The sequence below is a fragment of the Brassica napus genome, chromosome A9, assembly GCF_020379485.1.
Source record: "Brassica napus cultivar Da-Ae chromosome A9, Da-Ae, whole genome shotgun sequence".
NCBI classification, from domain to species: domain Eukaryota; kingdom Viridiplantae; phylum Streptophyta; class Magnoliopsida; order Brassicales; family Brassicaceae; genus Brassica; species Brassica napus.
This window is the reverse complement of record NC_063442.1, coordinates 21,759,898-21,774,834: the sequence shown is the minus strand read 5'-3', so window position 1 is coordinate 21,774,834 and position 14,937 is coordinate 21,759,898.

Sequence of the window (14,937 nt, the reverse complement as noted above, 5' to 3'; positions counted from 1 at the left end):
CCATCATCTCCATTAGATATTCCAAGATCAAACATCTAACGCTGCATGCAGTTACACGGCCTCCAGGGTGCGACCCCATCATCGTGTCTTCGTGACCTTGTTCCATATGGCAGGAACAATTCACGGTAATGCGGGAACTTTGGGAGAGTGAGTATACAATAAGACTTCACATGATTTATACTCATATATTTAATAATATAATATATTAGTACTTGAGAACAAGTACTAAGGTTCGGAATAAACCTCTACGATCATTCATAAATATTTATTAAGTGTTTACACTAAGTAAACACCCCATCAATTAAATATTGATCAAGAGACAAAGCCTATCAATCATCTACAATCAGTACGTTCAATCAAGAAATATTTATTCACTACTCATCACTCATCTATCTAGACTCACCTTTGATTCCATGAGATTGACTAGGGAAGACTAGACTCGAGCTCAACTAATAGCACTCCATTTCACTCCGGTTCAAATCAAACACTGTCTGAACTCAACTGATACTCCATTTTAAGATGAAGCCACGCCAAACATCTTTATCGATTAAAATCAAAGGCTGAAGAACATGGGTGTTTCTCAACTTCAGGACACCAAATCTCCAACTCTTCACCACACAAATACTCACTGATTAAAGTCACAAGATGGTGAGGAAGGTTCGTCCTTGCTCAATTCTCTTCTCTGAATTTTTTCTGAATTTTTCAACAGATTTTTCTCTCTTATTTCTCTCTTTCTTTCTGAATTTTTCGATGGTTTTTTTTTTTTGAATTGAATGTTAAATTTAATTCAAAAAGAAAAGACCTTGTTACAACTATGTGTGTCCCTTTCTTAGATTTTCTATACAAGTGTAGATAAGAACCAAATAGAAAATTAGAAGCTTTTCCTTCCACTCATCAACCTACTCATCCCTTATCAACCTTCTCAACTCTACCTAGCTCTCACTCCTTCTAGGCAGCCAGCTCTCACTCCTACTGGATGTCCCACTCCTCATAACATATCAACCTTCCCAAATCTACCTAGCTCTCACTCCTACTAGGTAGCCAGCTCTCACTCCTACTGGATGTCCAGCTCTCACTCCTACTAGACCTTCTCAATCAGACTTGTAAAAATGAAGATCAATCGCTCCATTTCATCAAGTGCTTAACCAATACTCCATCCCTTTTGCTTATTCCTTGTCACCCTTCTCAAATCCCTAATTAAGATTGTCTAGCACCGAACAAAATAGCCATTCCTCCTTCATACTCCCTATCCCCCCTTCTCCTAATCACTGTGAACATGTTCCTTATGTTTTTATCAAGTCTCTGTACTAGTAGAGTTGCAGGAGGAGAATCTTCACCATGCCTCCATCTGTTTCGCTCTCTCCAAATCATATGTATAGTTGACTGAAACATATACCTCGTGATGAACATTTTAATCTTGCTCCAGCTTGAAGTCCTTGTAGTTAGACTCACTAGTCTTTCCCAGTTCACAGTGTATTGATCATCTAGCAGACCTTTCATAAGTGCTTCCCAGACTTGCACAGAATAAGCGCACTCAAAGAACAGATGGCTTAGGGTCTCCAAAGGCTCCTTACATAGAACACATGACGCGTCAACATTCACGTTCCAACGTTGCATTCGATCACCTGTAGACAATCTCCCATGCATTGCAATCCAAGTGATAAAGCAGTATTTTGGCGTCGCATGCTTGAACCATACAGCAGGATACCAGGAGCAGATAGGATGCGTTTCTCTAATACTTAGCCATGTTTCCTTTGTAGAAAATGTCTTCTTATACTTGCCTTTTTCATTCTTCCACAATGAAAGATCTTCCTCCTGCACCCAGTTCTCTTTAAATCTCTCTATCTCCATCTCAATTCTGTTAAAAATTTCAACTCGGTGATGCTTCCTTCTATGGTTCGGACTATCCTCTACTTTCGCATGAATTGGAATACCAATGTCAATACAGCTACCTTCCCTTACAATATCCTTCAGACATCCCAAGGAGGTCCACTTCTCATGCCAGAACGATGTGTTTTTACCATTATGCACCTCCACTCTGTAAAATTGTTTTGCCTTTTCTCGACAGTGAAGAATCTTTCTCCACATCCACGAACCACTTTGTGTATTATCTTTGATCGTCCAGATTGAGTCTTTCCTGATTAGATAAAGCTTAATCCAGCTAACCCAAAGTGAACTGGCCGAAACGATCCTCCAAATTAATTTAAGACAACACACCTGATTCACTTCTTTGAGTGGTCTTAGACCTAAGCCACCTTCTTGTTTCGTTTTACAGACTTCCTCCCACGATATCTTTGCTTTCCTTCCATTCATCGCTGGCCCAGACCACAAAAAGATGAACATAATCTCTCTATCTCCTTAAGGCAACCACTTGGGAGTTTAAACGCTGCCATCCAGAAATTTGAAAGGCTTCTTATGACAGAGTTTATGAGCTGCAACCTTCCAGCAAAAGAAAGAAATCTTCCTGTCCAAGACCCCATCTTTTTCCTGATTTTTTCTACCAATGGGAGAAAATCAGTAACCGTCATATTCTTAGTTAACAGGGGTAGGCCAAGGTAGCGGACTGGTAACTTTCCTGTATCAAAAGGAAACTGCCTTAAGATCTCCTCTTCTCTATGATTTACTAATCTCAAGATACGAATGCTTACTTATTAATTTCTTTGCTTGTTTGATCCATTTTAAGTCTTTTATTTACTAAGTCATATTCGAATATGAGGTTCATAAACAAAGGAACAGATTGCACAGCGGAATAACAATGTATAAACTTTGTATTACTTAGAAACATGAGATTCAATACACAACTTCTTAACAGTCTCATAGACAATCACTAGTTCATCCCTAGTATCATCTAACCACACGTTACACAGCCTCTCACTGACCGAGCCTTCACGGCTCCTTGGCTTGACCAGAACTATCCTTAGTTCCTGAAACCACAACCAGATAAGCATTAATCATAACCGAGAATAGAACAGATTGATTCTACAATGCTTGGCTTGGTTCCTAGAACTTAGGTAAACCTCAGTCAACATAATCATAAAACGTATGAACCTACCTACCGTATCCTAAGTCATTCAACCAACCACCCCTTGACTTAGAATCAGATAGATAGTCCAGAATAGATAAACAGAACACACGAACAGATCCGGATCGTCCCCAAAGACCAATCCGTCTAACCGGATAGAATCTAGGTGCGACCGGCCAATGGAGTCCGGCTCAATGGCCCAACAGACTCCCTTACCTGATCCGGCCTTAGGCCTGGATCCAATCGGCCGAGTAAGCCTCAAGCCAAATCCGGAAGGCTTAGCAACCGGTCAGACCTTGTGACTCTACCTTGGCTTAGACAAACCGTGACCTTGTCTTGACTAGACAAGCCATAGGCTGATCCATAAGGATCGGTCCTAACCCGTCCCGAAAGACACCGTTTGGAACATGCACCCTTTGGCCATTCGTGCCTCTTGGACACTCATTTCTCTTGACAACTCGTGTCCTTTGGGTCATTCCCAACCGTTCGTCCTAACCGCCCAGTCTTGGTGCGATCGGATCATCCGACTAACCGACCCGTGTCTAGGCTAGCGGTTTGGTTATGTTCGGCCAAAGCCTAGGGACGTGTCCCTTGGACTCAACCAACAAAACCTTTTGTGTTTAACCAGAGAGAAGAGAAGAGAAACGAATTGAAACAGATAAGGAGAGCCGGATGGGACTTAGGAACCGAGCAGAGCCGCGGTGCGGTCGCATGGACCGTCCATTCGGTCTGATGGAGCCACGGCCCATCACATACCTTGTGAACCACGTCTGGGTTCTCCATGCTCTTCTCCTTTTCTTGATCTCCCATTCTTGACCGGAGTTAGTCCTCAAACGATCAGAGTCGCCGGAACACAACACCACCACAATCGGCCTTTCTCTTGGCCGGAACTCTCTCTTTCTCTCTTTCTTTCTCTCTACGTTTTTCTCTGAGTATTTTACTCTGGAATTGGATAATGAATTCGACCAGAGAGCCCCCATATTTATAGAAAAAGAGGGGGTAAGTCTTGCCCCACGAACAGGCATGACTTGCTAGCGAATGGGCACCATCGGCCAAGGGTTGTCCCCTTTCGGCCACTTGCATCCCTTCGCCCTTTCTGATTGGGTTTGGGGTCGGCCACAAGCCCAACCCACGCCCGAAGTCTCCTGGAATTAGGCCATGGCCTTGTCCTAAGACCCAACAGCCCATGGCCTCATGGCCGGACCTCACAGCCCGCCACTGACCCGGACCCGGACCATCGGCCTAAAGCCCGGACAGTCTGTCTAGCTGAGATGAGCTGACTCTCAGCTGCCTCAGCTGAGTGAGCTAGTAGTCCAGCTAGTGGAGCTGACTTAGTAGGGACTGAGCTGGAGTGAACTGAACCTAGCTTCATTGAGCTGGCCGAGCTACTCGTCCACTTCGTCCAGCTACCGTCTTACTCGTCCTAGCTGTCTCTTAGCTTGTATAAGGTTAAGTCTAAGTTTACTTATGTCCTTAACCTTCTTTCTTGACCATAGAACGCTTGCCTTGATGTCCTAAGACATGGCTTGCACGTTTTCTCGAACCATGGCCGTCCCAACAATCCTACTCAGGATTGGGGGCGTAACACTTCGGGTCACCGCGCGACAGCCCACAGTCCATCGGGTCACTGCCACATTACACCGTCGTGTAATACTCAGCCATAGGACATGACCCCGTTCGTCTGAGTCTTCCCGATCCAGCGAATAAGGGGTTTCCTTGAACCCGCTGGGTACGAGGCCGAGGAAACACTAATCACCCCTACACAAGCCTAGTATGGGCGGGTTTCGCACATACTGTCGGCACACTCACAACAAAACAAACTCAATCTAGAACCTAACCTAAAGCCAAAGTTCCAGATCCTAACTAGACACTCGACTCCACAAGACTAACCATAGTACCAGTAGTCCGGCCTATATGGCCTAAGACCCTTAGTACTAACTACTAAACAACTAAGCAATAATAATCAATACTAATCATTTAAATCAAACCGTTATCCAGATAGTCCAGCCTCCTGCTATGAAACTATACTTAAAGATAACGGGAACCTGCACTCAACCATAACAACACACAAGAATAGAAAACATGATGCATCCTAGCCTTAGTCCTAATCAGGTTATTAATTCAGTCTTAATTCCTTTCATCTCAGCTTAGGCCTTTCTAAACTGAGTCCGGTTTCATAAATAAAATAACCCTAAGGACTCTACCATTCAATAACTTGATCATTCTAATCTATATGTGACTCGATGTATCCTAAATTCCAAGTGGAATTCACACTAAACCAACTCACAGTGTTCTATGCCGATAAGCAGCTGGTTGATCGGAGAGGACTTAGCCAAAACCCAATGGACGACTTGAATGGACTTGACTAGACTGATCTTGACTTGTACAGAACCTCCCCTGATACTGGTCTGGACTGAACTCAACTCGAACAGCACCTTCCTTAGCTTCTGAACAATTCTTCCGAAATCTGAACAGAGTATCGAATCATAACCTCGACTGAACTGAAACCATGGAACTGAACTGATCTTGGACAGCACCTCCACTTGATCATCAAAGAAACTCAAACTCTCGAAATAGCTCAGAACCTCTTACTTTCTTTTTCTACTTCTTTCTCTCTCTCTAACCCACTTTTTTAATTTGCTTTTGAAAGGTCTGGATGAATGAAATGAGAAGGGGTCGTGGTCTTTATATAGGATACAGCAGCGAATCAGGATACATGTCATGCTGCATGTTCCTGCTTCATGCACGGCGACACCTCGAGCTTCTCTTGACAGTCAGCTGGTTAGACAGTTGCCACCACGTTCTTATCCCTTAGATCAAGACACCTCGAGCTTCTCGGTTCCTTTGCGCGATTTCGACCCTTCTTGTGAATTTCTGACCCGCGATCAATCCCGAATATTTTTCCGCTCCCATTCTGATTCTCTGAATATTTTTAATAAACTACAGATGATGTCTGATATCCTTTAAAAATATTTCCCGGGCCTCCGGCTTCCTCAAAGAATTTCGTAATACTGAAATTAGGGTTTTCGCCCAACTTTGGGTTTTCCCGTCGTGCTTGCTTCCCGTCCTGCTTAATTCCCGTCCTGCTTCCCACTTATAATTTCTTCAGTATAATATTTTACTGATACGAAGATATTCCGAGAAAACTTCGCGATGAAGAAACGTCAATCTTCAGAAACGTCGAGCTTCTAAACCGTCGTGCTTCAAAATGTGATTCTTCCAAAACTGCCGTCTGATCAATCTAAGACACTTCTAACAATGGTAGAGCAGCTTATCTCAACTCATGCTTCACTCACGATCCATTCTTAGACCTTCTCGTACTTCAAATTTCTCGATCGATATGTATTGCCCGCGACTCGACGACAAAGTTGATGCTCGACCAATCTTCTATTTTCTTCGATCCATGTTAAGTCTTAAGTGATCAAAACTTAACATTCCTTCAATTGCTTTGATTCCCGAAAGCTCGGCTCTGGATTCTGACTTTTGCTCTCTCGACCATTTTATCCCAAAGGGCGGGTTATCACACCGACTGTAGAAACCCTTAAAAAAAGAAAGAAAGAGAATGGTCGAGTATCTTTTGGGTTGTCGAGTCGCGGACGATCAGATTGTTCTTGTCTAAAACATGAGTCAAGTATGCCACTAGACAATGGTTAGACAATGTGGTAGATTGATTCAAAGAACGTTTGAAGAATGACACTTTTGGAAGCACAACAGGAAGATCAGAAATTGGGCGAAAAACCCTAAATTTCGGTATTACGGAATTTTTCAAAGCAGCCGGAAGCTCGGGAAATATTTTTTCTTAAGATCAGAGTTCAAATGGAGGTTATTAAAAATACTCAGGCCATCAGAACGGGTGTAGAAAAATATTGGGGATTGATCGCGGGACGAAAATTCACCGGAAAGGCCGAAATCGGCCGAATTGACCAAGAAGCTCGAGGTGGCTTGATGTGTATATGTTCAGGACGTAGTGTCAAACTCCTGGGAGTATGTGTGTCAAGGGAAACATGAGGTGCTGCAGTACATGCAACCTGTACATGCAAGAAGACATGTGGAGCACGAGGTGGATCGGCCAAGCACGAGGTGTTGTGATGCATGCGACCGGGCCATGCGGCCAGACATGTGGAGGACGTGCTGTCTCCTTGCATGGAGCCAGGCCATGCTTCCAGACAGGTAGAGGGCGTGGTGTCATCACACATGAGACTGAGACATGCAGCCAGCCATGTGGAGCCCGAGGTGTCGCCGCGCATGCGTCCGGAGCCATGCGAACGGACACACGGGCTGCCACATGGCTTGTTCCTGATTGGTTGCTGATTCCTATAAATAGGCCCTGACCCCCTCTCATTTCAACCCATCCAGAACACATCAAACCTACTTCAAAACGTAAAGAGAAAGCAAAGAAAGAAAGATCGAGTTTCGATAGTTTTCGAGCGATTTAGGTAGTTTTCGAGAACAGTTACTCTGCCAATTTTTAGTCAGCACCTGGAGAAGGTTATTTTCAAGTGAAGAGAGATCAGTTCTAGTGGAGACCAGTTCAAGTGGAGATCAGTCAAGAAGAGGGTATACTTGTGAAGGTCGGGAAAGGGTTCGGATCGCAGAAGTTGGGTTTGGGGTCAAGGCCACAGTCAACCAAAAACTGTGAGTTATAATCAATTGATTGCTGAATTGTTTTCATGCAGGGTCCCGTTACTTGGAAGTTGGATCATGGCAGGAGGCCAGGTCTAACTGAGTAACGGTTTGACTAGTTAATAATTGAGGTTATGTTGATTAAGTTGATAGCATGCTTGTTATTGCTTGAGAACTGTAGTAGCATGCTACTGGTTAGGTTGATTGGTTAGTTAGCGAATGCGGAATGCTTAGATGATATCGCTAAGTTGTGGATAGTTAGGTATTCTGGAATTAGTCTTATGCTAGATTCTGGAATATGACTGATTGTGTTAATTTGCGATTAATACTAGGAACCTTGTGTTATTTTACCGGGTTTAGTATTAATCATATATTGGCCATAGAGCATTTGTGTAACCCACAATGCTAGGCATGTTTGAGGTGGATGTGTTGATTGTGTGGTAATTAATACTAGGAACCTTGTGTTATTTTTACCGGGTTTAGTATTAATCGTATATTGGCCGATAGCATTTGTGTAACCCACAATGCTAAGCATATTGGGGTGAGTTAGTGTTCCTTTAGACCTCGTACCCGGCGGGTTCAAGGAAACCCCTTATTCGCTGGATTGGGAAGACTCAGATAGACGGGGTCATGGCCTATGGCTGAGTGATTACACAACGGTGTAATGTGGCAGTGACCCGAAGGACTGTGGGCTGTCGCGCGGTGACCCGAAGGACAGTGGGCCGCGGTCGGTTGAAAGTTCCTTCTTCTGGCTTTGTGGTAGGAAGATAGGATATTGCCGATAGTGAAGGGGGAACATAACGTCACCAGGGCCCGAGTTTGTTATATATATATTATATCGTGTTTTGGGTTGTTAAACACTGGTTTAAATCGAGTTTGAGTTTGGTGATGAGCTAATAATTAGCATAATGCTAGTTATCTTGCTATCATTTACCGCTGCGTATTTTGGATATTGCTTATTCTTATTGAATTGTGTTGTTAGGTGAACCTCTCGCTTTAGATTGTTCGGGGTGGGATAGCGAGGGGTTGTATTTGTTAGTTGGGGATTGTAACTCGCTGAGTAATGCTAGATTACTCACTCCTCACTCATTGTTGTTTTTAGGTGACCAGTAGTGAGCTCGTAGAAGGTGCGGGAGGCTAGGCTGGCTGGTGTAGATTTGCATCTTTTTGCTTAAGACGCTTTCAGAATATAAGTATGTACTTTCGCTTTCTTGGCATCCCACCACTTGTATAATATTTTGTGTATTGTAAACCAGATATTATATAAGATAAATAAAGTGAATGTTTTGTGAAAATGCCTTGTTGTTCTGATATTAGCTTGTCCGAGCTAACACAACGTCAGATTGGACTACGGGTTGAGAAGCCTTAGGCTTTGGTCCGATGGGACGTGTTAGTGGGCGGCCTGGTCTAGTTATGAATTGCACTTTTTGTAACTTTGGCTGGATTGCCCGTTAACCCGTCATGTAGCGCTCCTGAACCTTGGTAGACGGTCGGGCCGTCGGTCATGTTCTTGTTTGATTGTTGCCGGTGGTTCGACCTATGCCTAAAACAGTTCGGGTTGTTACAGAGGTGGTATCAGAGCATGGTTTCGTCCATGCGTGACACAAGTGCTTTTTAACGATTTTATCGAGTCAAAGGAGTCGCAAAAAGATGATTAGGAAACCAGCCGCTTCCCGTAGTAGGATTATGACTTACCCATTTGATTGTGTGCAGATGGCTAATCGCGGGACAGGTGATGATGGATGAGGTCGGATATGGGGAGAGGGTATGGATTGGACAGGCAGAGGATTGGGTTACAGATCTGATCAGAATAATGGAAATGGCATCACTGAGATGTTTGGACACGATAGGAGCCCTCTGCAGAGAACAAGATCTTTTCCTGTTTACGATAACATGACTAGAGTGAGAGAAGACAGTATGGCGAGCATTAGTCCAAGTCGTATTTGGCACCAGAGACATCAACATGATCAATCCGCTCAATTACACCCAAGGCCAGATCAAAACCGTGCCACTGAAGGACCACAAGATCATGAAACCGAAAACACCCTGAAGCTTTTACATGACGTGATGACCGAGGCACTTGGTAACCAAGGCAGGCATACTCAACTCCCTGAAATTTTCAAGCTATTATCTACCATGAAGAACATTGGATCCTACAAGTTCAAAGGAGGATCCGATCCTATTGAGGCCGACAAGTGGATTACTATGATGGAGAAGAATTTTGAAGCCATGGAGTGCCCGGAGGAGTACAAGAAGAAGATCGCTGTGTACTACTTGGAAGCTGACGCCACAGGATGGTGGGACAGCATAGACAGGCAGCGTGGACACACCATCACATCATGGGAGTCGTTCAAGATTGAGTTTGAGAGGAAATACTTTCCTCCAGAAGCGAAGCATCGGTTAGAGCGCCAGTTCATGAACCTTGTTGAAGGAGATAGGCCCATAAGGAGTTATGAGTCGGAGTTCACAAGGTTGAGGCGACATGTCTTTGATGTGCGTGAAGATGAAGCAACTATGATCCGTAACTTTATGTACGGATTGAAGCCGGAGCTTGGAAGTCGTTTAACTGGATGTAACTTTAGCAACTTATCGGAGTTGGTGGAAAAAGCTGTTAATGTTGAGACTGTAATGGAGGCTGAAAGGAAGACCATACAACATTCTAGTGGACAGATCAAGTTTTCGAGCGATTTAGGCAGTTTTCGAGAACAGTTACTCTGCCGATATTGAGTCAGCACCTGGAGAAGGTTATTTTCAAGTGAAGAGAGATCAGTTCTAGTGGAGACCAGTTCAAGTGGAGATCAGTCAAGAAGAGGGTCTACTTGTGAAGGTCGGGAAAGGGTTCGGATCGCAGAAGTTGGGTTTGGGGTCAAAGCCACGGTCAACCAAACACTGTGAGTTATAATCGATTGATTGATGAATTGTTTTCATGCAGGGTCCCGTTACTTGGAAGTTGGATCATGGCAGGAGGCCAGGTCTAACTGAGTAACGGTTTGACTAGTTAATAATTGAGGTTATGTTGATTAAGTTGATAGGATGCTTGTTATTGCTTGAGAACCGTAGTAGCATGCTAATGGTTAGGTTGATTGGTTAGTTAGCAAATGCGGAATGCTTAGATGATATCGCTAAGTTGTGGATAGTTAGGTATTCTGGAATTAGTCTTATGCTAGATTCAGGAATATGATTGATTGTGTTAATTTGCGATTAATACTAGGAACCTTGGGTTATTTTACCGGGTTTAGTATTAATCATATATTGGCCATAGAGCATTTGTGTAACCCACAATGCTAGGCATGTTTGAGGTGGATGTGTTGATTGTGTGGTAATTAATACTAGGAACCTTGTGTTATTTTTACCGGGTTTAGTATTAATCGTATATTGGCCGATAGCATTTGTGTAACCCACAATGCTAGGCATATTGGGGTGAGTTAGTGTTCCTTCAGACCTCGTAACTGGCGGGTTCAAGGAAACCCCTTATTCGCTGGATCGGGAAGACTCAGATAGACGGGGTCATGGCCTATGGCTGAGTGATTACACAACGGTGTAATGTGGCAGTGACCCGAAGGACTGTGGGCTGTCGCGCGGTGACCCGGAGGACAGTGGGCCGCGGTCGGTTGAAAGTTCCTTCTTCTGGCCTTTGTGGTAGGAAGATAGGATATTGCCGATAGTGAAGGAGGAACATAACGTCACCAGGGCCCGAGTTTGTTATATATATTATATCGCGTTTTGGTTGTTAAACCCTGGTTGAAATCGAGTTTGAGTTTGGTGAAGAGCTAATAATTAGCATAATGCTAGTTATCTTGCTATCGTTTACCGCTGCGTATTTTGGATATTGCTTATTGTTATTGAATTGTGTTGTTAGGTGAACCTCTCGCTTTAGATTGTTCGGGGTGGGATAGCGAGGGGTTGTATTTGTTAGTTGGGGATTGTAACTCGCTGAGTAATGCTAGATTACTCACTCCTCACTCGTTGTTGTTTTCAGGTGACCAGTAGTGAGCTCGTAGAAGGTGCGGGAGGCTAGGCTGGCTGGTGTAGATTTGCATCTTTTTGCTTAAGACGCTTTCAGAATATAAGTATGTACTTTCGCTTTCTTGGCATCCCACCACTTGTATAATATTTTGTGCATTGTAAACCAGATATTATATAAGATAAATAAAGTGAATGTTTTGTGAAAATGCCTTGTTGTTCTGATATTAGCTTGTCCGAGCTAACACAACGTCAGATTGGAGTACGGGTTGAGAAGCCTTAGGCTTTGGTCCGATGGGACGTGTTAGTGGGCGGCCTGGTCTAGTTATGAATTGCACTTTTTGTAACTTTGGCTGGATTGCCCGTTAACCCGTCATGTAGCGCTCCTGAACCTTGGTAGACGGTCGGGCCATCGGTCATGTTCTTGTTTGATTGTTGCCGGTGGTTCGACCTATGCCTAAAACAGTTCGGGTTGTTACAGAGGTGGTATCAGAGCATGGTTTCGTCCATGCGTGACACAAGTGCTTTTTAACGATTTTATCGAGTCAAAGGAGTCGCAAAAAGATGATTAGGAAACCAGCCGCTTCCCGTAGTAGGATTATGACTTACCCTTTTGATTGTGTGCAGATGGCTAATCGCGGGACAGGTGATGATGGATGAGGTCGGATATGGGGAGAGGGTATGGATTGGACAGGCAGAGGATTGGGTTACAGATCTGATCAGAATAATGGAAATGGCATCAGTGAGATGTTTGGACACGATAGGAGCCCTCTGCAGAGAACAAGATCTTTTCCTGTTTACGATAACATGACTAGAGTGAGAGAAGACAGTATGGCGAGCATTAGTCCAAGTCGTATTTGGCACCAGAGACATCAACACGATCAATCCGCTCAATCACACCCAAGGCCAGATCAAAACCTTGCCACTGAAGGACCACAAGATCATGGAACCGAAAACACCCTGAAGCTTTTACATGACGTGATGACCGAGGCACTTGGTAACCAAGGCAGGTGTACTCAACTCCCTGAAGTTTCCAAGCTATTATCTACCATGAAGAACATTGGATCCTACAAGTTCAAAGGAGGATCCGATCCTATTGAGGCCGACAAGTGGATTACTATGATGGAGAAGAATTTTGAAGCCATGGAGTGCCCGGAGGAGTACAAGAAGAAGATCGCTGTGTACTACTTGGAAGCTGACGCCACAGGATGGTGGGACAGCATAGACAGGCAGCGTGGACACACCATCACATCATGTGAGTCGTTCAAGATTGAGTTTGAGAGGAAATACTTTCCTCCAAAAGCGAAGCATCGGTTAGAGAGCCAGTTCATGAACCTTGTTCAAGGAGATAGGCCCATAAGGAGTTATGAGTCGGAGTTCACAAGGTTGAGGCGACATGTCTTTGATGTGCGTGAAGATGAAGCAACTATGATCCGTAACTTTATGTACGGATTGAAGCCGGAGCTTGGAAGTCGTTTAACTGGATGTAAATTTAGCAACTTATCGGAGTTGGTGGAAAAAGCTGTTAATGTTGAGACTGTAATGGAGGCTGAAAGGAAGACCATACAACATTCTAGTGGACAGATCAAGTTTTCGAGCGATTTAGGCAGTTTTCGAGAACAGTTACTCTGCCGATATTGAGTCAGCACCTGGAGAAGGTTATTTTCAAGTGAAGAGAGATCAGTTCTAGTGGAGACCAGTTCAAGTGGAGATCAGTCAAGAAGAGGGTCTACTTGTGAAGGTCGGGAAAGGGTTCGGATCGCAGAAGTTGGGTTTGGGGTCAAAGCCACGGTCAACCAAACACTGTGAGTTATAATCGATTGATTGATGAATTGTTTTCATGCAGGGTCCCGTTACTTGGAAGTTGGATCATGGCAGGAGGCCAGGTCTAACTGAGTAACGGTTTGACTAGTTAATAATTGAGGTTATGTTGATTAAGTTGATAGGATGCTTGTTATTGCTTGAGAACCGTAGTAGCATGCTAATGGTTAAGTTGATTGGTTAGTTAGCGAATGCGGAATGCTTAGATGATATCGCTAAGTTGTGGATAGTTAGGTATTCTGGAATTAGTCTTATGCTAGATTCAGGAATATGATTGATTGTGTTAATTTGCGATTAATACTAGGAACCTTGGGTTATTTTACCGGGTTTAGTATTAATCATATATTGGCCATAGAGCATTTGTGTAACCCACAATGCTAGGCACGTTTGAGGTGGATGTGTTGATTGTGTGGTAATTAATACTAGGAACCTTGTGTTATTTTTACCGGGTTTAGTATTAATCGTATATTGGCCGATAGCATTTGTGTAACCCACAATGCTAGGCATATTGGGGTGAGTTAGTGTTCCTTCAGACCTCGTAACCGGCGGGTTCAAGGAAACCCCTTATTCGCTGGATCGGGAAGACTCAGATAGACGGGGTCATGGCCTATGGCTGAGTGATTACACAACGGTGTAATGTGGCAGTGACCCGAAGGACTGTGGGCTGTCGCGCGGTGACCCGGAGGACAGTGGGCCGCGGTCGGTTGAAAGTTCCTTCTTCTGGCCTTTGTGGTAGGAAGATAGGATATTGCCGATAGTGAAGGAGGAACATAACGTCACCAGGGCCCGAGTTTGTTATATATATATTATATCGTGTTTTGGGTTGTTAAACCCTGGTTTAAATCGAGTTTGTGTTTGGTGATGAGCTAATAATTAGCATAATGCTAGTTATCTTGCTATCGTTTACCGCTGCGTATTTTGGATATTGCTTATTGTTATTGAATTGTGTTGTTAGGTGAACCTCTCGCTTTAGATTGTTCGGGGTGGGATAGCGAGGGGTTGTATTTGTTAGTTGGGGATTGTAACTCGCTGAGTAATGCTAGATTACTCACTCCTCACTCGTTGTTGTTTTCAGGTGACCAGTAGTGAGCTCGTAGAAGGTGCGGGAGGCTAGGCTGGCTGGTGTAGATTTGCATCTTTTTGCTTAAGACGCTTTCAGAATATAAGTATGTACTTTCGCTTTCTTGGCATCCCACCACTTGTATAATATTTTGTGCATTGTAAACCAGATATTATATAAGATAAATAAAGTGAATGTTTTGTGAAAATGCCTTGTTGTTCTGATATTAGCTTGTCCGAGCTAACACAACGTCAGATTGGAGTACGGGTTGAGAAGCCTTAGGCTTTGGTCCGATGGGACGTGTTAGTGGGCGGCCTGGTCTAGTTATGAATTGCACTTTTTGTAACTTTGGCTGGATTGCCCGTTAACCCGTCATGTAGCGCTCCTGAACCTTGGTAGACGGTCGGGCCATCGGTCATGTTCTTGTTTGATTGTTGCCGGTGGTTCG